General features: G+C 36.7%; 1 protein-coding gene across 1 annotated transcript in view; it reads left to right on the top strand.

Moving 5' to 3' along the window:
* The window catches only part of LOC307188543 (uncharacterized protein), a 566,629-nt gene extending 545,494 nt beyond the window's left edge, over nt 1-21,135 (top strand). The window contains exon 6 of the transcript XR_013828978.1: nt 21,101-21,135. The gene's annotated coding sequence lies outside the window, so the exon portion shown is untranslated. The remainder of the gene's footprint in view (nt 1-21,100) is intronic.
* The last annotated feature ends 307 nt before the right edge of the window (nt 21,136-21,442 follow it).

Below are 21,442 nucleotides of genomic sequence, written 5' to 3'. Positions count from 1 at the left end.
CTGAAGCTAATGATAAGTTTTCAAAGCCTTTTTGAGGGTTTCTTGAAAGCAAAAGGCTGAAAGTCACATAACATGTGAGAAATTAATATCCATCCTGGTGTGGTAAAAATGGTTAACATAATACATGGAAAACAGTATGGCAACAAATTGAAATGCATATATATATATATACTTTTTTGTGTGTGTGTGAGTAAATAAGCTCCTTGCACTACACTGCACTGTCTCCTACCTTCTCCATCCTCTGTTATCTTTGTACAAGAACAGAGATAAGGAGGCTCTGTTCCACCTCTGCTGGGAACGTGCAAAACGGTTTCACCATTCTGCATATGTCCACAAATGACTGCAAAATCCCCACCGGTATTGAAGTAGGGGTTACAAATAAAATTTAGCAAGTAGGCAAATCCTTAAATACAGAATCCACAAATAATGAGGGTCAACTCTATACATGGCCAGTAAACCCGAGTCCATAAAATATGCTTTGAAAGATGTAACACACACAAATGTTGAAATTTATCAGAGATAGGAGAGTGTGGATAAATGTTAGCTATTTTATCCTTCATTTTCTAAAATGGAAATATACTGGTTGTAAAATAATGTTTTAATAAACAATGAATTCTGTGTTCTTTGCTGTAGAGAATAACTTAAATATCATTACAGGCATCTAGTTTTTTTTAATGTCTTTTTAAATCTAAATGAAAACTGTTATTAAACTATCCATTTTAGAGTATTCACATTAAGTCATATAGTGTTGATAATCAAAAATTGTTAACTTCATGTTATGCAGAAAGAACTCAAAAAGTAAATGAAGAAAGATATTTTAACTACTTTAACTGAATATTTTTACTATCAGACGCATAGATTTCTTTCTACATTCCTGATATGTTGTTTATGTGAGTGTGTGTGTGTGTGTGTGTGTGTGTGTGTGTGTGTATCTTCCACTAACAAGGAAAAGCAAAATTTAGAAGGGGAAGATGAGAGTAAATAAGAAAAAAAGCAAAAATTCCACAAGTGGCATTTCACTAAAACACTTTTTATTCTAATGTTCTAAGCAATATATGGAAATGACTGCTTTTTACAAAAGCAATTTCCTTTTTGGCCTGATGAAAGTAAAAATTTCTGTATGTTCAAATGCATTTCAAAATTCAAAGGACAGAACAGCCTTGGCATTGCATGGTTCTTGCTAGCAGTTGGGTAAATTGACTACATAATGAGTCCTTGGCTGTCCCTAACCAAAACTTTGCTGGACAGGTTCATTTACAATCCTCAAACAGAATGACCTTCCATCTGGCTTAATGGCCCCTGGATTGTTGCAAATGCGACCTGACATTTCCTTATGGGTGAGTTATTAAATTATATCACAGAGCACAATAACATAATTTGGTTTCAGAGCCTAAGTGAAAGTGATAGTCCAGCAGATTAAGATGTAAAATTCCTTTGCAAAATTAAGTTATTTATAATCTGATGCATACCCCCTTGTTTTATCTGCCATATAATGTAATTACTTTCCACAGTACAGTAGCTGCATATACTGACAATGCTGACAGAACAGAAACATCATTTGAAGAGGGGAAGAGAACTTCAGCCAGCATGTAACTGACTTTTATAGCTATCTTTTTAAAGTGAAACCACTTGGAATTTTTTCTTTTTTTTTCCCCCCTAATGGAATTGATCCATTAAGCAGTGCTTCTCTCTTTCACTTAATAGTATTAGACATACTTAACTCTATGAACTAAAATTCCTTAATATATCCTGAAATACCTGCTTTCAGATGACTAATACCAATATATTTAAATTTGGGGTTTTCATATATTTAGCTATTTCTAGTAGTTGTGATTGAGTGAAAAGTAAAGCAATGTCTCATTTGTTACTCTATCAGACACTTATTACCTCTAATTCTTTAATAGTCTGAATTAATTTCAAAGACAAATAAAGCTTAAAGAGCAACTTATTTTTATAATTATTCATAGATAATATAAAATTCCCCTTAGATTTTTTGCCATTAGAAAAAGAAAGATTTGAAGGTAGGATTTGCCTGTTTGGACAACTAGAATTTCCATTCTAACAGTCAAGAACTCTGTCCTGCACCGAGTTCAATCTCTTTCCTAGAATTTTGTAACTTTTTAAAGCATTTTCCTTTATTCTGTTCACTCATGTGTGCTGTTTACTTGCCATCAACCCAGCTTTAGTTTAACATTCATTCAGCAACTTCTTTTGAGGGCTTACTAGTCAGGCCCTGTGCTGGGTTTTATAAAAACAAAGATAGCAATGGAAATAACAGTAATGTTAGCTAAAATGTGACTAAATACAAGACCTGCAAGACCTGCTAGGACGAGTCTATTTTAATCATATATGTATCCCAATTGACTAAAATACATCTGAAACATATTAAGAGCTCAAGGGATTCCCTGGCAGTCCAGTAGTTAAGACTTCGCCTTCCAATGTAGGGGGTGCGGGTTCAATCCCTGGTCAGAGAGCTAAGATCCCACAGGCCTCGCGGCCAAAAAACCAAAAACATAGAACAGAAGCAGTATTGTAGCAAATTCAATAAAGATGTTAAAAATGGTCCACATCAAAAAAATCTTTTAAAGAAAAATAATTAGGTGCTCAAACCGTGGAATAGTTCTCCCTGACTGCTTCACATGTGTATTCTCATGTAGCCCTAAAAGATGTCCCTACTGGAGAGATACTGTTATTTCTCCCTGTTCCACATGAGGAAAAAGAAGAACAAAGAGGTTTAATCATTTTTCCAAGGTCATGAAACTAACAATGGCCAACCATGCCTTGAAGCCAGAGAGACCGGTTCCAAAGCCTATTCTTTGAGCAATCGTCCCATTATTTGTCCCTGCCCTCAGGAAGCTCACTCACATATGTGAGCTTATCCACAATACAGACATCTGAAATTAACTTACTTGGTGATCTTTGTACATTTATGAGAGCATTTTTTTATATTCAGCTCTCATCATTCAGATCCATGATATAAATTATACTATATATGTGTATGTGTCTCTGTGTGTGTGTGTATACATGCATATCAAGAAATTTCAACTTTTTTTTTTTAAAGATTTTTTTGATGTGGACCATTTTTTTTTTTTTTTTTTTTGCTGTATGTGGGCCTCTCACTGTTGTGGCCTCTCCCGTTGCGGAGCACAGGCTCCGGACGCGCAGGCTCAGCGGCCATGGCTAACGGGCCTAGCCGCTCCTCCGCATGTGGGATCTTCCCGGACCGGGGCACGAACCCGTGTCCCCTGCATCGGCAGGTGGACTCCCAACCACTGCGCCACCAGGGAAGCCCCGGTGTGGACCATTTTTAAAGTCCTTATTGAATTTGTTACAATACTGCCCCCCTTCCATGTTTGGTCTTTTTGGCTGCGAGGCATGTGGGATCCCAGCTCCTCGACCAGGGATCAAACCCGTACCCGCCCCGTATTGGAAGGCGGGTACCAACCAGTGGACCACCAGGGAAATCCCAAGAAATTTCCAACCAGTGGACCACCAGGGAAGAAAGTTCCAACCAGTGGACCACCAGGGAAATCCCAAGAAATTTCAATTTTTTAATAAAACCAATTTGAGTCAATGAGAGTTAGCAACTTCACTTGAAGGAATATCATTCTCACATCACTGGTTTTATCAACAGTTAATTTGTCTCACGTTCTGTCTTCCAAACTACATCACTTAGAGCTTTAAATCCAAGATTAAGGCTAATTTCCTGCATTAAACCTTCCCTCATTTAACAGTATTTACCAGTTCATGCATCTCTTAATCTAACTGGGCTGTGTCTATATAAATCCGAATAATCTTATGTCAGGATGAAAACATCAAGCTCATGTGAAGTCATGGAGATGCTATCAAGTGAATATTTTCCTTCTGAGTTGTTGAATAACACCATTTCTATGGATTACTTATGCTTTTTTTTCTTCAAAAAACTCTACACACAGTCTCTCACACCTAAATGCTGTTGTTTCATTTTGGAGGGGATGGGAATTGAAACTCAATGACCCTAAAGCTTTTTGAGGTTATCACACACCCTCAATAAGTACAGAAATCAGGCCTTCTCTATACTGTTAGCACTTCCACATGGTTCCTTCCTGAGAGTTAGAAGAACCCACGGAGTGCTCAATACATTATGGTATTTAAAGCTTGCCAGTCATTTTCCATACTAAAACTAAGATTTTATTTATAATTGTTTAAGGATACTACAAGGCAAGTACTTAATCTGTATTTTGCGATTGAAGAAACTACTCTCAGAAATTTCAAAAAATGTGACCAGGGTCAGCCATTTAGTGGAGTTAATGGATTTCCACTTTGCCTCTCCTTTAAGATGAAGGATTTAGCAAGACTATAAAGTATTGCCACCTTGTTAAATAGTTACTGTGTGCCAAGTCCTCCACTCATTTCCCTACCTTACCGTAAGTCCCCAGATATGTCCGCTCCAGCCAAATGAGATTGGCCAATTCCAGGCTTCTTTTCCTGCCCCAGGGACTGTTCATTTGTCTTTCCTCTGATAGAGGGTCACTGCTCCCACCCCTCCTTCCTTCCTGTAACTCCACAGACTGAAGTCCTGCCAGCCCTTAAGGGTCAAGTTCAAATCTACTCTGACATCTTTTTTTTACCAGCTGAATGTGAATTCTCCATGTGCCGCACACTCACAACCATAGTTTGCCCCTGTCGGAAGTGACCTCACCCTGCCTTATAGTGTAGTTTTCCCTTTTCTCAATTTTGTTTACCGACAAAGTTCTAAGTCTCTCCAAGGGTAGGAGAAATATATATGCCCTGCCCTCTTACCACATACTCACCCTCTCCTAAATACCTACACAAGGGGTGTGCTGGAAAACTGACTCTCCAAAAAGAAAAACTAGAAGAGCAGTGATTTGTTGTACTTGCCTGTTTCAGTGATGTAAATACTCCTCCTTGCCCAATTTCAAGCTGCCAACAATTTAACAACCAGCTCACAAAATTTCTTAATGTTTGAAAATTGACCCTTGGTAGCTTTAGGAGCTGACTCATAGACCCACATTTACACTGACTAGCATAGTTCCATGTACACAATCAATAATCAGCGGTAAGCAATGAAGGAAGCCAGCAAGAAGGCGTACAGTACAGAAAGACAGGAAGGCAGAAAACTAAGTGGGAACATCTCAGTTTTTCAGATTTCCTATCGTACTAATAAAGCAAGAAAAGCATATTACAGTCTTGTTTCCCGTTATTCTTGATGAAGGACCTCCTTGCTTTTCTCAGTCTCTCTCTCTCTCCCTATCTCTCTCTCTCACACACTCACACACACATACACACAACTGTTTTTCCTCTTTCCTCAGCCCCTCTCATCCAATAGCTAAAAATTATCACAGCAGGAGGAGAAAACCCATGGTAGTAGATTTTGAAAAACAGAGCATTAGCATCCTCCAAAATTCACAACGGCCCCTTCCAACAGTCCATTTGACAGTGTTTTCGTTAATCCAGGCAGAAAAGCTCAGGTTTTAGGAGTTCAAGCATTTTACATCTCCAGGAGACCACCCACCTTGTTGCTTTCCACTGGTAGCTACCTTGACCTTGATGTCTCTGCAGCTAATGGTCCTTCATAGAATTCTGAAATGGAATTACTAAAATCTCATTTGGTTTTGTGTAAGTTCTTGTCATTGGGCAGAGAGAAGTTCCTCAGGAACGCAGTATTCAATTCCATTTGGACCAGCGTGATAGCTGGAAGGCAGCTGTAACGTTTATTTAGTCTTTCAGTTATTTTATATCGCACCCATGATGAAAATGCCCCAGGGAATAAACTAAGAATTAGCACATTCATTATAAATAAAGCATTAAAGAACAACAGCAATTAACAGCTCAAACTAGTTTTTTGGTGCTATCATTCATACCAAGCCACTAATAAAGAAAAAAATAACAAGAATGGGAGAAGACAATAAACCACTAAATTACCTCTCTGTCTCTCTCTCTCTCTCTCTCTCTCTCTCTCTCTGTCTGAATGTCTATCTCCCTACCTACGATCTGTAGTTATCCTAAGTCAGGTTTTTAAATCCTGGTTCTGCTACTTCCTACCTCTGAAATATATTCAATTAATTTAAATTCTCCAATTTTCTATATCCTCATCTGCAAGGATGATGTCTAGTGTATAATAGCAGTGTTGCTAATTTCTGGCTTTCTGTTGTTCTCAGTGTTTGTTTCAGTTCCCATTTCCTCTGACTTGTAATAAAAATGGCATATTTTGAAAATCACACACAATTATCTATTTCTGTTGAGATGGGAACAGCCTAAACCTGCAGCATAAAACATTTAGGTTATATAATAAGCAGGTGAATTTTACAACAGTGAACATTTCAAATGAAGTAAGGATTACTCTCTTCATAGGAGAGAATATAGAAGAGAATTACTGAATCTCTCTATAATTCTTAGAAATTATTCTCCATATATCATGCATTTGTTTATTGGTTCCCTTCTAGACAGTCGTTCTAAATATCCATTTTTTTCTGCCCTTCCTCCAAGGCTTTCTACAAAGATATTTCCTCCACGACTAGATAATATCAGCTCCTCAGAGTAATTCTACCAGCCTCCTAGAGTTGGTGTTGAGGTTTATATTATTTTATCTTTTAATGCTTACCACAGTGTGCTATTATATTATTTTCTTGTTTCTCTTCTTTTATTACTTTTGGTAGTTATTGCACACTAGAATATTAACCTCTGCCTGGGCAATTTAAGTGTGTAATGATTGCCTTTATATCCCTAGAACTTAACATTATGTCTCATATAATAACTGCTGGTTGACGAAATGGATGAAGGAGAGAATCTAATAAATGATCATTTTGTGATGGAAACAGAAAGTTTATTTGTTCTTATGGAAGTAAAGAGTACGCCATGCTGCGTAGGGATCATACTGATACAGCCAATGTAAATTAATGTACCAGGTAAGAAAGGTCCCAACTCTCCTGTGTCTCTCAAAATTTTAAATATTCAAGCAAATATAATTTCTAGATCATTGTCTAAAACTCACTCTTACATATGATTTAGAGAAACTCATGGTACTCTATTGATGTCCCACGATTAATATTCCTTGAGAAGTATATAAGGGTATTTTTATAGCCCTAATATAATTTACAACACCTACACATCTCTTCAAACTCAGATAATAGTAAAAACAATTCCTTTGTATTTAGCTTGGTGTTAAATTTTGGAAAAGTTATTTATATACATTAAATCAACTTATAGTTCACTTGAATCCAGTGTTCTTCTTGAGATGAAATGGCCTCCCTGCTTTGAGGGTGGGGAAAGATTTAAACAAAAAAAAACCTTCTACTTTCACATTTTCAAATGAAAAGGATATCTCAGTCACTTGTAACACATCTTAATTGCTTCATTATATTTTTATAGAGCACCTGAATTGCTTGGAAGCAGCTTAATTAAAATGGTGCTTGTTTTATAGTTAACAGAAATGCAAAAAGCACATATCCTGCAGCACAATCAATCATATATTTTCTTTGCTGCAGTCTTAAAGACAGTGTAGACTTGAGCAGATTAATAAGGCACTGAAACATCTGAGCACCACTGGAATTTAGATGTGTGCATCTTCTTGGACCTCAGCTTCTCATAAACTTTAATGTGATCTTTTCTTGAATCTACTGTATCATTTAATGAATCACGGACCATATTATATTTTTGGTCTGACTGTTCATTCACCTCTGTACGTTATGCAAGAAAGGAAATTTTCAATAAAGCAGCAGTTATCATCAGGTACAATTTCACACTGCATTGACAGTTAGTTTCACTATTATTTTCAGTAGAAGTTATCAGGAAACTAAGAGACAGTTTTGAATCCTAATTCAGTGGCAGGCATGTTGTGTGGTCTCAGTTAAATCACTTAATTTATCTGTGCTTATTTCCCTTTTCTAAATAAAACGGACTTCTTCCCTGGAGATATGTAATAAGCTTTTTGCATGATTGTGACTTAAGACTCAGAGGTAGAAAGGATAGAGGTGTAGAACTTGAGAGGGTTTGTACAGGAAAAAGGTGCTTGCAGTACCTGAGGGTAGCATCTGCATGCGAATTCCTAGAAATTTCTGAAATGACTAAGTAGCTCACTATAGGACTCTTGCAACAGTGCTGGTATGACCTGCCACTGACATTTTTCTTCCTTACAATCACAGTCATATTAGAATTCCCAAGTTCTTAAAGGTATATGCCAGAGCCTGCTTCATTTCTCCTCTGGGAGTGAAAAATCAGCGGATTTTTTAGAAGTTCTTCTTACCTTGAATTTATTCCAGTATTTATGCAAACCTATAACATAGCACTCAGTCATTCATTTGTTACTCATTCAGTGACTACTTACTGAACATTTACTATGTTTCTGGCACAGTTGAGGTCAGATTTTATTGTTTTTGACATCAGGGACTAATTATCAAATATAGATATGAGATACAGGAGATAGACAATGAGATCCTCAGAGCAAGAAAGAAATCTTAAACATTAAAATATGTACATTTTCAAGGAGAAATTCATAAACAAAATTTCTAACCATGTAATACTGTGTCACATTTTACGCTATAAAGTGATCCAGCTCTGATTTATTAAAACTACCAGTGCACAATGAGGCTCATAGTTATATAAATGTCAGAGCCAGAAAAGTAAACAACACACCTTTCCTGGAATTAATGTTGAATTTTAAAATACAGTAGTTAAAACTGATAGTACCCATCCCCCCCCAAATACACATACGCGCACGCGCGCGCACGCACACGCACACACACACACACACACACAGGAAAACTTTAGTTACATAGAGAAGAATGAAAAGAAGTAGAATAAGCTTAAGATAAAAAATCACATGTTCCCTTGACCAGAATAATCCACCATAATGGGAAAACTACCTCTAACTAGATAAATAACAGTTCTGTTTTGGTGGGTTTAATGGTAGCTGCCAAAAATATATGTTCCCATTCTGGAACTTGCAAATGTGACCTCATTTTGAAAAAGTCTTTGCAGATGTAATTAAGCTAAGGATCTCTAGATGAGATGATCCTGAGTTATCTGGGTGAGGTCTAAATTAAATAACAAGCGTCCTTATAAGAGGCACAAAGAGCAGAAACTCACAGGGAGAAAGAAGAGAAGGTCATGTGAAGAAAGAAGAATAGGGATTGGAGTGATGCAGTCAGAAGCCAAGGAATGTCTGGGGCCACCAGAGGCTGGAAAAGCCAAGGAAGAATTCTCGCCTAGAACTTTCAGAGAGAATGAGGCCTTGCAGATACCCTGACTGTAGACTTCTGTTCTCCAGAACTGTATGAGAATAAATTTGTCTCTAAACTACTAAGTATGTGATAACTTGTTATGGCAGTCCTGAGAAACTAATACATGTGACAAACATTTTGTCTTTTCACTACATAATGAAATTAACCTGTATAAACCAATAATATTGTAAACTGATTGGTGTGAATCTGAATCCGCCCAGAAAAGTTTAGGAGCATGACAAGAAATCTCAACCCCATCCATGATGGGATCATTTTCCTCAGTTTATTTGATTTTAATTTTCTTGATTTTATAACATATACCTTTCAGTGTCATCCAGATAAACAAAGCATTGTTTTTCTGTTAAGTTCTTGCCTCTTCTAGCCATCTTAGAAATTCATGAGCAGTCCAGGATAGTATTCAGTTTCATTTTCTTCTAGTTCTTATGGTTTCTGCTTAAGCTTTCAAGCCCATTTCCTATACCGCCATTTCGGTATTACTCATCCAAAAGAAATCTTTATTACTGTCTGCTCTTCTTCTCTCACATTTTCCCTTGGACTTTGTTAACTTCATCTGGTGAGCTGGTTGAACTTTCTAAATATATTACACAGTCCATTCATTTAATCTTCTCAGTAACCCTATAAACTGGGTACTGCAAGTGCTATTATTCTCCATTATTACTAGATGCGGAAACCGAGGCACACAGCATTCAGAGACCACATTCAAGGTGGGATTGGACCTCAGGCAGTTTGGCATAATCTACGTACTTTGGTGTTTCTTTGACACGTCATCATTTCCTTGGAAGACCTCGTAATGATGAGGTACCTTACCAACTACTACATCCTTTAGAAGCCTGGTGAAGAGGGAAACAAAGCGGTGAACAATCCCAGCAGAAAAACATGTCCCATCTGTGTTCCAGAATTCCTAACAATATAGTCCTATCTGGTAACTATCTCTAGGATACTGAAACTCATCTCCCGTTACCTCCTAGGTACACCATTTATGTAACTGCTCCCTTTGTCTTAACCTTCTTATTCCAGAGCCAGGCCTAATTTGCTTTTCATAGCCAAAGTGTTTATCAAAACAGTTTTCTGAAAAAGAGGAAAATATCTTTCCTCTCCCAACCCCAGTTGTCCTATGAAGGTAGAAATCTTTCTTACCAACAATCAAAGATTCCAATCCCAACTGCAGCCACCAAGAATGTTAGAAAAGACTGCACCAGCTTTTACATTTGTCTTTTCCTTCTTGTCCTGTCTACAGCTATTTTTACATTACAATATTCATTTCTATCAGAGTCTACAGCAGGGGCAGTGAGATGTGCATGTTTAAATTATCATCATATCCACAATTTTCAACAGTCTGCCTTTTTGAACTACCATTTCACTAGCACTGGCAGCTTATCTTTGAAATCTGACACTCTGCAAGATATACATTGCTCTGAAGTTCACGAACAAAACTTTATCAATCACTTAGTCTCTCATTCTCCAAAGCTAAGGGATCATTTAGCTCTTTCATAGATGTCTATAAACTTGAATGAATATTTGTATAACTATTTATGTATATACCTATTTCTCAATATTTACAAAGGATTCTTAGAGGGGGAGTTTCTAGCTCTCATTGATGTCTGTATTCTCTCTATACTCCGTTGCCTGATGAATGGCTAGACGGCTAAATATTACTTGAAGTGATCTTGTCATTTTGACCTCATTTGTTCAAGAAGTTTTGTGCTTGAAATGCTTTCCCCCTCAATAATCTTCTTGATTAACTGCCCATCTTACAAGGTTAATGCAAAGGTTTTCTTCTATATTAGTAATTTCCTAACTTCACTGAACATAAGAGTTACAAGGTTATATTGTGGGAAAAAAATCTCAAGTCCTCTAATTAGAACACCCAAGAAAAGGCAGGTATTTCTAACGAACACTGCAGATGAGTCTTATGATCAAGCACTTTTGGGAAAAGTTGAATTGTATGAAATCTACAAATGCCAGTGAGAAACATTCTCTCCAATAGTTTTGTACCTTCTTCAGAACACTTTTAACACTCTATCTTAAAATACACTTTTAGGGACTTCCCTGGTGGCGCAGTGTTAAGAATCCACCTGCTAATGCAGGGGACACGGGTTCGAGCCCTAGTCCTTGAAGATCCCACATGCCACGGAGCAACTAAGCCCCTGCACCACAACTACTGAGGCCACGTGGAGTAGAGCCCATGCTCCGCAAAGAGAAGCCACCACAATGAGAAGCACCACAAGGAAGAGTAGCCCCCACTTGCCGCTCGCCGCAACTAGAGAAAGCCTGTGCACAGCAACGAAGACCCAATGCGGCCAAAAATTAATAATTTTTTTTTAAAAAAACACACTTTTATGTGTATAGTCTAACTCTGCTATGAAACTGTTCCCCGTTGAGAGTTAGAAACTTGTTTGAGTCAAATTTTGAATTTACTATAGTAGAGCATAGTGCTTTGCAAATAATAAATACTTGTTGAGTTGGATCATTGCATGGACTCTGCTCAGTCATCTTTCCACACTCAACTCAAACGGGTGAAAGAGCTACAATTTGCTTAAAAGACAAGTTTTAAATAAGTGTAGGGTAACTTCATTTATTTATTATTTCTAATACACAAAACATTAACATAATACTTAATATAAATTGAGTCCCACTGACATTTTGTTATAAAAATTTAAAAGCCTGATATAGTTAGTAAACTTTTCTAATGTTAAAACGTTATTTACAAGTTTTTCTTGACTTCTGATAACAGTCAAAAGACCCAATTATAAATTTACTTCTTCTAATATATTAAGTAACAGATACCTGAGAACAGATTTTTAGAAAAACCTACAATGAAGGAATAATCTAAGAGATTGAAAAACAAGCACAAGTTGAGAAAAAAATGGATCTTCTAAGGAACTGAAGTTGACAAATAGCAAATGAAACATACTGTTGACTAAATGCAAAACATAACACATCAGTCAGGATGGCCAGACAAGCAGAACCACAACAGCACGCTGAAAGTGCAAAGGAATGAGATCTTCAAACAAGAACTCTTCTCAACAAGTTTACTGAAAATTAGGAGTCTATTTTGACACTTCAGAAAAGAAAACAAAGAGAACCTCATGACAGGTATTTTCTCACTGCAGAGTGCATGCAGGGACTCCTGTGATGATCAGTTCAGGCCATATTACTAGAATGACAAGAGTGATTCATGTCCCTGAAGTCATACTTTTTAAAGTTATTTTTTTCAATTTTAGGTTTTGAACTTCATTTCTCTTTCTTTGTCTTTATGTAAATGTCAAACATACAGAAAAGCAGTGTAATGTAGTAGTTAAACCCCCAAATTCTGGGGACCTTCCACAAGTTGCTTAGTCTGTCTATCCCTCAGTTTTCCCTCTGTAAAAAAGATGATATTAATGCCTAAATCATGGAATTATTATAAGAAGTAAGTGCATTAAATGAATTAAAGTGCTTACTTCTGTAGAGGACTCAATAATTGATACCAATTGGTGGTAGCAGCTACAAGTAAATAAAGAGTAATGTATCAGGATGACTTAAGGGACTTCCCTGGTGGCGCAGTGGTTGAGAGTCCGCCTGCCGATGCAGGGGACACGGGTTCATGCCCCCATCCGGGAGGATCCCACGTGCCGCGGAGCGGCTGGGCCCGTGAGCCATGGCTGCTGGGCCTGTGCGTCCGGAGCCTGTGCTCCGCAGCGGGAGAGGCCACAGCAGTGAGAGGCCCGCGTACCGCAAAAAAAAAAAAAAAAAGATGACTTAAGTACACATAACAGAAAGCCTTAGCTATCTAGCTTAAACAATAGGGCAATTTCTTATCACTTGTGTCAGGCAACTTAACTGCTCCCCAAAGATGTCTTTTTGTAATCCTAGGATCCTGTGAATATGGCCAAAGGGAATTAAGATTTCAGATGGAATTACAGTTGCTCATCAGCTGGCCTTGAGATGAGGAGGTAGCATGGATTATCCAGGTAGGCCCAGTTTTAACACAAGCATCCTTTTAAGTGGAAGGATGAAGCAGGGGAGTCACAGTTACAGAAAAGTGAAAACAGCGGTAGAAGCTGGAATGATGTGATTGCTGACTTTGAGGACGAAAGTGAGCCACAAGTCAAAAAATGTGGTCAGCCTCTGGATACTGGAAAAGTTAAGTAAATAGATTCTGCCCTAGAAATTTGAGAAAGTAATGTAGCCTTGCCAACCACTAGATTTTAGTCCACTGAGACCTATTTTGGACTTCCGATCTCCAAAACTGTGGGATAATAAACTTTGTTGTATTAAGCCACTAAATTTGTGATAATTTGTTACAACCACTATAGGAAACGATTATATCACTCAATACAAGACTCCATAATAATCTCCGTTGCAGCTCAGCAACATCATCAAGGACTCAAATTTCTTCCATCTTTTGCTTTGCTATTATCAGTGTATGGCTAGCACCCCTGACCAACATAAAACACCTTCACCAGCTTCCAACTCCCTGACAACTTTACAAACCTACACAGTGAAGATCTAAGGACAAAGAGATTAGGTATCTTCCTTTTATTTCTGTTTGAGGCTTGTCAGTTTATTTTTAGTACCTTCATCATAAAGGTTTTGTATTCTAATTTTATTAAATATACCAATCTTTCCCCTTGTGATTTGTACTCAATTTTGGCTTTGTTTGCAATTTTCCACCACTGAGATCATTTCTCCAAAAGGTGTACACTTTCGTCCTTTGGTCATAGTTTAAAATCAACTTGGATTTTACTCATGTATGGTGCGAGGAATAGATCTAATTTTTTCATAGATATCTAAGTTTCTTAATCTTACTTATTACAGAGCAATTTCTTTCCTCAATGACTTGTCATATGCCACCTTTGACTTAAATAAAAGTCTGTTTATAATGTATATTTATTTGGGGGCTGTCAAGTATGCTGCCCACATCAAATGGTTTATTCTTGCATATTCTACATGATTTTCATTGCTGTCATTCTGTAAAAATTCTTTGTATATGGTAAGGCAATTTCTTTTTCCATCTACTTTTTAAGAATTTTCAACACAATTCATTCCAAGTGCATTTTAGAATTAATCAAGTTTTATAAAATATCCTATTGGAACTTTGTTTAGAGCTTTATTGCTCTTCGAGATTAATTTGGAAAGATTTGTTAACTTTCTGATATTTATTTTTTCACTAGGAACATCATGTATCTCCCTACTTATTCAGGTTAAATTTTACTTTATATCATTCAAAAAAAGTTTATAGTTATTTCTATAATTTTGCTATCTTGACACGTTTATTTCTAAGTACCTTATGATTTTTGTTATACGCCTTTTTACATTTTTTAATCAATTTTAATATTCTTTTTAATTTGATTGGTTATGGCAAGAATATGACAACAGTACTTATATTTGTATCTAATTAAATTGATTTCTCTTATAAATCTGAAAACAAATTTCATATATTCTATGTAAACAATGACAAGTTTTTATTTATCTTTCATCTATCTGCTTTTTATGCCTCTTACTACTGTTTATGGACTTATTACTTAGTTTCTGACTTTAGTGGAAATATTAGGGGTAAGAGTAGGAAAACTTATCTTGGTACTGATTATAAGGGAAATTCTATAATATCCCTACTAAGTATGGTATTTTTTTTTCTTTTGGTTATCCATTTTAAGTTTAAGGAGGTTTGTATTTCCAGAATTTTTATTCTTTTGTTTGTGGTCTCAGACAACTCTTGATCAAGATAAATTGTTTTCTACTGGATTGTATGTTTTGGCTTATTGCAAACTCATTTTGGAACAGCTTCATCTGTGGGAATCTCACCACAAAGTTCTTGCGTTCGGTTTTCCCAGGTAACCCAGCTAGACGCCGCTTTTATATTTATTTCCCATGTCAGAAAGTTAATCTAGGTCTTCCCTGGTGGCGCAGAGGTTGAGTCTGCCTGCCGGTGCAAGGGACGCGGGTTCGTGCCCCGATCCCGGGGGGATCCCACATGCCGCGGAGCGGCTGGGCCCGTGGGCCATGGCCGCTGGGCCTGTGCGTCCGGAGCCTGTGCTCCTCAGTGGGAGAGGCCACAACAGTGAGAGGCCCGCGTACCGCAAAAAAAAAAAAAAAAAGTTAATCTATATGCAGTCTTGAAACTCATGAGTGCAGGCCTGATGTTAGTTAGAATTCTCAAGGAAACAAATTTTTGTTTTTTAATTTTTCACCCAGAGCTCAAGCTGAGGCTTAGAAAGTTCTCTATAATCTTCATCTGCAGGACATATTTTATCTTGTCTACTCTTTAGTAGAAGCTGTAATCCTTTAAGAGTCCCAGAGTTATTTACATACCTCAGTTCCGACTCCCTGACTTCTGTAGACCTAATGATTTAACCCTGTCCTTGTATGGCTAAAGATCAAAACTATAAGTTACTGAGACTGACACATATACCCAAGGAAGTGCAAAGTATATTATTATCATATTTGATTTCTATTTTCTCTTCCTTCTGTGGATTTTCCCTAATTTCTTATTAAACTAGGTATTTTAATTCGTTTGTTGCATTTTTAAAGCATATTCAGTGTTTTAAAGAAGGTAATTTTTCAGCTTACCTAGTTCAGCATATTGTCACAAATGAAAGCCCCATTTCTATTATTTGTAGATAAGTTTAATAGATTTATATTTATTTGATTAATGATATACTTGGACTGCCTCATAGAATTATTTTTGAAGTTTTATGTATGTATTATATATAGGTAACCTCCTGACTGTATTAGATGCTAACTGATTATCCATATTTATACCAGCCCTGACTAGATATTTATTTATTTTTTAACATCTTTATTGGAGTATAATTGCTTTACAATGGTGTGTGTTAGTTTCTGCTTTATAACAAAGTGAATCAGCTATACATATACATATGTCCCCATATCTCTTCCCTCTTGCGTCTCCTTCCCACCCTCCCTATCCCACCCCTCTAGGTGGTCACAAAGCACCGAGCTGATCTCCCTGTGCTATGCGGCTGCTTCCCACTAGCTATCGATTTTACATTTGGTAGTGTATATATGTTCATGCCACACTCTCACTTTGTCACAGCTTACCCTTCCCCCTCCCCATGTCCTCAAGTCCATTCTCTACGTCTGCATCTTATTCCTGTCCTGCCCCTAGGTTCTTCAGAACCTTTTTTTTTTTTTTTTAGATTCCATATATATGTGTTAGCATACGGTATTTATTTTTCTCCTTCTGACTTACTTCACTCTGTATGACAGACTCTAGGTCCATCTGCCTCACTATAAATAACTCAATTTCGTTTCTTTTTATGGCTGAGTAATATTCCATTGTATATATGTGCTACATCTTCTTTATCCATTCATCTATTGATGGACACTTAGGTTGCTTCCATGTCCTGGCTATAGTAAATAGAGCTGCAATGAACATTGTGGTACATGACTCTTTTTGAATCATGGTTTTCTCAGGATATATGCCCAGTAGTGGGATTGCTGGGTCGTATGGTACCGACTAGATATTTAGAAGGTAAGGATACTGTTCTAGATAAAAGCTCTACATTTTACTCATCATAAGAGTTGTGGTTATAAAATATTTAAATTTTGAGTAATACTGTATGCCAGATACTTTTCTATGATTAATGAAAGTAAAGCAAGTTTATTCCTCCTGATGAAATAGATCATTTATGACTTGATAAATCTACATGTTCCTGAGTGGTTTTGCTGTTTTGTCCAGATAGATAGTGGGGCCAAGTAACTCAGGTGTCTTCCAAAAGCACATATGTAGCTCAGTGCCGAGTTATTTCAAACTTCAAATTTCAGGGAAAGAAGATGCCAGGGTATCAATTCAGCTTCTCTGTTTTAAGAATACCTTTGTGGCATCTTTAGTCATGTATCTGTGAGTCCACCAATTACCCTGGGGTCAGGGTGCAACAAAAGCTTTTCTGTATATTGAAGAGGGTTATCCTTCCCAATATCAAATAGTTTTCTGATCTAGCCACTGGAAGATAAAAAATAAGAATATTTACAAAACCTAAGAGTATAACTCAAAAGGAATGGTGTTATTCTCTCTTAAAAGAACTGTGCCAGGACTTCCCTGGTGGTGCAGTGGTTGAGAGTCCGCCTGCCGATGAAGGGGACATGGGTTCGTGCCCCGGTCCGGGAAGATCCCACATGCCGCGGAGCGGCTGGGCCCGTGAGCCATGGCCGCTGAGCCTGCGCGTCCGGAGCCTGTGCTCCGCAACGGGAGAGCCACAGCAGTGAGGGGCCCGCGTACCGCAAAAAAAAAAAAAAGAACTGTGCCAGTGCCTTTGTGAGACTCTGGACCAGTACTGGAATCATCTCAGCAGTCAACAAATATACTTCTTACTGTACCTGTTTTCAAGAGGGACACTGTGTGACAGGGATCAAAGTATTGATAACTATAGTAGAAAATATGGTTTCCAATTTTGAATTGTTATTAGAATTAATGTTGGGGTTTTTTTCCAACAATGAGGTATCTGTAAACAAGAATACCTCTGTAATGCTTAAGTCTGCAGGATTCTAGGACAATTTTTGGTGAAGAAATGGGACTGAGAGAGACATTTTAAAGATCACTGAGTGTTTAAACAACTGATTCAAATTTCAAAATGAGATGAGACCTCATTTATATGTCAAGCGGTGAAGTGGGATATACTGGTTAAAATGTACAGTCTCATGGATAAATCAGAAAAGAAAGAAAAGAATTCTTTTCAGTGTATATCAGGAAAAGGTGAGTATGATAGCAATGAATGAAATAGGAACAACTATAGTCACAGACTCATGTTTGAATAACACTTTTTGAATGGTTAAAATTCTCAGACTCGCCTAATTTAACCTCTCAAGGGTTTTTGTATTGCTTTGAATGAGTACCATTGCATTCAATTCTCAGATATGTCTTACCCAAGGGCACATGTTGGTAGACTTGTGCCAAATAACTCTACTTCAGCCCAGTAATGGGTATTAGAGAAAGTCACTTTTTAATGGTCCAAAATTGAAAAGGGGAGCAATCATCTCTAATCCATCACAAAAGGACACTGGAAAACATCTCTTGTAAAGTTTGTGAGAAACTAAAAGTGTAAAGGAGAAATAAGTAAAGGAAAAATAATAAACTAGGTAAATGCTACCTATAGATAAAATATTTGGGTCTATAGATATTTTATCGAATAATTCATTTCTTATGGAAATCTTCCAATGAGTTTTTAAATGACAGTCCTTCTGAAGTATGACCTATCATTGGGCCATTTCTAGTAAATGTTCTATGGATAATTAAAATAAAGATATAATCTCTCTTAACAAAATTCTAAGTTTTGTTTACATAATGTTATATGTACTTAATGTTATACTCAAAAACTTTAACTTTAATATTGATACAAGTGATATATTATTCAACAATATATGTAAGTCAAATTTTTTGGCCCTTAATTATTCTTTTACATCCTTAAACTCTAATAGATTAATACATCTATATTAAAATAATTTTTCTCTCAAGTCTCTTTATTCCAAACATATTTTGCCAAATATGTGTCTCATTCAGTACAAAACTCTTCGTGACTGTTATGCTTTGGAGGCAATTTTGTAAATATAAACTGACCCTCTACTTTTTGTTAATTATTTTTGTACTAAATTTTGTTTATCTATAGTGTTACTCTTTTTGTTTAGATTTGCCTTTGGTAATCTCTACTTTTAGTTTTCCTCTTCATTTTGTTTTATATGTGAACCTTGTGACTGGAGGCAGCTTTAATATCAAACTAATAAAATATCTATTTCAGGAACCCTGCAAAGCTGTTTGACAGACTGTATTTATAATGGTATACTCATTTTCTTAAAAAGAGCCACAAACTTTTATAAGCTTTAGGTCCCATCAAACCTGGATTTTACTGCTTGCTAGCAACACATAGCTGGATTTTTAAAACCCAATCTGAAATTCTTTCTTTTAACAGGGTATTTAACATATTCATTATAATTGAGATATTTGATCTTATTTCTGCCATATTCCTTTACAACATTTACTGTGTCTTTTCGATATGGCCTCATCCTTTTCTTGAAACTTTTTCTTTCTGCTTTATCCATTTTTAAATCAAGTTGTTTGTCTTCTTATTATCATAGTGTAAGAGTTCCTTATATACTCTACATATAAGCTCTGTGTTAGATCCATGTTTACAAATATTTTCATCCAAAATGTGTCTTGACTTTTTATTTTCTTAATTGTGTCTTATGAAGAACAAACATCTTTAATCTTGATGAAATGAAATTTAACCAATTTTTCTTTTATGATTTATACTTTTTGTCTTATTCAAAAAATCTTTGCCTAACCCAATCACAAATATTTTCTCTCAGTTTTCTTATAAAAGTCTTACAGCTTTAGTTCTTATTTGGGTCAATAATCCATTTTATGTCAATTTTTATATATATTATGAGACAAAGGTCAAGACTCATTTATATTTGCATACTTTAGCAAGTAGAAAGACCTCATAATACAGGCATCAGGTACACTCTTCAGAAGGATACTGCCTTAGTAGTATGGCTAAAAGAGTTCTATTAAAGTCTATTCTAAACTTACTCTAAAAAAAAGGCTTTAAAACAAACCTCAAAATGATCAAACTGATTCCAAGTAACTGTCAGGTGGGAACACTATTCCAAGCCCTCTGTAAGCTTTGGGAATTCTTTGCCCTCCTGCTTTCAGGTGGTTCTTTCCCAGGCCTCAAGTAGTTCCTTGTCATGTATGCAAAGATAAGTACTAGGCAACAAAGGCTGGAAGAGATGCCTCTTCAGATCTCAAGAACTGAAGATCACTTTCTCCCTGTGAAAGTACCTTTTCTCTAGTATTCCGTTTTGCAAATTCTAGCGTCCTGGACTCCTCAAACTCTGAGCTGTCTCTTCAATCAAGAGACCTCTGGAATCTGTGGTTCCTCACCCTACAGATGCCTGAAAACTGCCTCCAGGCAGTACACTGAGGCAATGGTAGAGTTCATCTTGTTTATATCCCTTTTCTTAGGCATATACATCCTGCTCTGTTTGCTGTACAATATCTGAAAACTGATAGTTCTTATATATTGTCTGGTTTTCTTTTTCATGAAGTGTGGGGCGTGGGGGGGGAAGTGAGTAAATCTGGTCCCTGTTGTTCCATAATGGCCGGAGCCCAAATGTGTCTTGAGTAATGTACAGGGTGACCATTTTAAAGAATAAAACTCTTTTAAATCTTTATGTTGTAAATAAATCAGTGATCATGAAATATATCTCCCTTTAAAGAGCCTTATTTTTACTTACATTTGGAAAAACTAGAAAGTGCTGCCATTCTTTCTAGCTGTTTCCAAATGATTATTTTATTGACTAGGTTAACTTTCAAGTTAGAAAGCTTGAGCTGCCTGATATAAGAGGTAAATTCACAATTAAATTTCATTAAAAGTGTAAGAATGTCACTGTACCTGGTATATAAGCAATTGTTGAATGAAGGAGAACGATAATTAGAAAGTGGAAGTAATGAGAGAATTCAGGAAGAACAGAAGTTAGAATGTCTTAATAGACAGTCAGTAAGAGAATTTGGGGGTTCACCTTCAAAATAATGGAAAAAAAGTAATTTAAAATAGTTACCATCCTACTGATTCTCATTCTAGATTCTTTTCTTTATACCACCCACGTTCCTTTCTTAATAACTCTTTTAATGGGCCAGTTACATTAAGTTTTTCTAGAATGAATTGATCACATTTTACACTGTCCACAGAATATCAGCTCTTGCCTGACAACTGAAATACTTCAATACAAACAAAGGAATCCATACTATGAATAAATAAAGACCAAAATAATAAAAAAAAGTTTTAAAATATCATCTCTGTTCTATCTTAAGTGTTTAGGGCACTTACTTTTTTTTTTTTTTTTTTTTTTGCTGTACGCAGGCCTGTCACTGTGTGGCCCCTCCGGACGCGCAGGCTCAGCGGCCATGGCTCACGGGCCCAGCCGCTCCGCGGCATGTGGGATCTTCCCGGACCGGGGCACGAACCCGTGTCCCCTGCATCGGCAGGCGGACTCTCAACCACTGCGCCACCAGGGAAGCCCCAGGGCACTTACTTTTTGGCACAATAGGTACTTAGGGAAACTTAGGAAGATTGCAATAAACATCATATATATACAAAGCTATAAATGAGAATATAACAAATAACACCAATAGTAATGAATGCAAACTAAAATTGTCCATCAGCAGTTATGAACACATTTATTTGGGCTGTATGAGGGAGAAT

This window comes from Stenella coeruleoalba, assembly GCF_951394435.1.
Source record: "Stenella coeruleoalba genome assembly, chromosome: 7".
NCBI lineage: Eukaryota > Metazoa > Chordata > Mammalia > Artiodactyla > Delphinidae > Stenella > Stenella coeruleoalba.
This window is presented reverse-complemented; position numbering and strand designations above follow the sequence as displayed.